The following is a 2,264-nucleotide window of genomic DNA, read 5'->3' as shown; positions in this document are numbered from 1 at the left end:
CCTGTGCACATTCCCAAGAAAGACCTGAGAAGGATCTTATGGTCTCACCTCCAAATCTTTCTCATGTAGAAAATGAAGGCAAAGGGAGAATAGTGAACTAGCTGACTGGGAGTTGAAGACAAGCTGCCAAGCGAACATTGAGACTTTTTATTTTATTTTTTTATTTTACTTTTATTTTTATTTTTGGTTTTTCGAGACAGGGCTTCTCTGTATAGTCCTGGCTGATCCTGGAACTCACTCTGTAGACCAAGCTGGCCTCAAACTCAGAAATCCACCTGCCTCTGCTTCCTGAGTGCTGGGATTAAAGGTGTGTGCCACCACCCCCGGCAAGACTTTTTTAAAGGAGTGGGGTGGGGAGACAGTCTTGGAATTTGAATGGAGAACTTCAGGCATGCTAGACGAGAAGACTGAGGGTCATAATGATTCTTAGCATCAAAAGTAATGTCTGTCTTATCATTTACATCACCTCTAACTTAACCGAGCTGAATGTTCAGAGGCCATAGCTGAACGGGAAGACAGATGCTAAGCGATTAGCTCAGAAAGTCATTCATTAGTCTGGAGACAGCAAACCCTGACGTGTGGAGCGAACGCAGAATCCATGTGCTCTATTTGAGGGGTTCACTCTTTTGGGGGGAACCCAAGTATTTGAGGGGTCCAGTTTTTAACCATAAAAATGATGTGATGTGCAAAGAAATGAGAGGCTCGCCTCCACACGGGAACATGAAAGCAAGAAGTCCCCAAGAAAGGCCAGAGGTAAGCTCTCAAATCAGCGTAAAAATTGTTCAAGTCAAAAAACAAATAAGGACGAGGGCAGTCATATGAAATCTGCTGTCAACATAAATGTCTCCCTCCAGAAGGTTTAGAGAAAGAAATAATTTGCCCGCCGCTTGCAATTGCTGGTGAGAATATGTATTGCTTGGCTCCGGACTGTGGGACTCCAGTGTCTTTCTCATCTTTACAGTCCTGCAAGTCTGAGTTTCAAGCATCCTCCTACCCCTCTTTTATAAAACAGCTCTCATTGGATGTAGGGCCCATCTATTCATATAGCCAGGACCATCATCTATAGCCAGGCTTCCTTTCTCCCCCTCTTACTTCTTTAAAAAAATGGTATTAGGGTTTGAATTATGCAACTTGAACTTCTGTAGTTCAGACAGGCCTTGAATCTGTAATCCTTCTGCCTCAGCCTTGAGGGTAGGCTGCCAAGCTTGGCTCAGGATAATTTCATTTGAGGGAACTTAAATGTAACCATGTCTGGGAAAAGTTTTTCTAAACAGGCTTACAATCACAGGTTCTCTGATTTAAGACATGATGTAACTTTCAACCAATACTTTAGCAATATTCCCTAAATTGAGCTATAGGCTCAATGCCTTTTACAACAAAATCGAGATACAATTTCATCCCAGACGTTGAAAAGTAAATATGAACAAATAAGGATCCTAGATATATAAAAATGTCTTGGGGGAAAAAAAGAACAAGCTTGGAAAAGATTCACATTCTGATTTCACAACTTAACACAAAGCTGCATTAATTAAGACTATGGTATTGGGCATAAGAATAGACAAACATAGAAATAAACATACGTAACTTCTTTTAAATGTAAGAGCCAAGAAGTCAGTGGGAAAGAATAAGAGGTTTTTAATCCTTCAACAAATGATAGTGGGAATCCTTTAATAGGATTGTCACTGTATATCCAGTTAAAGTGAGATTGCAGTGGATTGGATGAGCTCTATACATGGTGTCTGAGGTCTATATAGGAGAGGGGAGGTAAGAGATTTAGAAATAGACACCTGATTATACAATGAGAAAGTCCTCTGACAACGGCTGAGCCTGGGGCCAAGCAGCTGCAAGTTAAAAAATGCTTGGAGCATTCAGCAACAGACTGATCACTTCCTGACGTCCTTCGGTGTCCAGGTTGATGTTAGGTTGTTGGGGATAGCCTGGGCTAATTACATTTGAAGTTCATTCTGTTCTCCAGCGAGTGGCTGCAAACAAGGAATGAGTCAGCACTCAGGTGATTTCCTGTAAACCTGCTTCTCACCTTAATTTGTAATCTAAAGGCAAGCTGATGATTGGGCAGATAAAAGGGAAGGTGGAGTGGAAGGGGAGAGAGAGGAGGAGAAAATGGAAGAGGGAGAGGACACAGAGGAGGAGGAAGAAGGAGAAAAGCAGAGCAGAAGCACATGGATTGGAGAAACCGCAAGTTCTAAGGGATCTCTTAAGCTGCGGTAGTGTAGCGGTAGATCTGCCCAGTCTCGGCGCACAGC

This window comes from Mus caroli, chromosome 9 (genome assembly GCF_900094665.2).
Source record: "Mus caroli chromosome 9, CAROLI_EIJ_v1.1, whole genome shotgun sequence".
NCBI lineage: Eukaryota > Metazoa > Chordata > Mammalia > Rodentia > Muridae > Mus > Mus caroli.
This window is presented reverse-complemented; position numbering follows the sequence as displayed.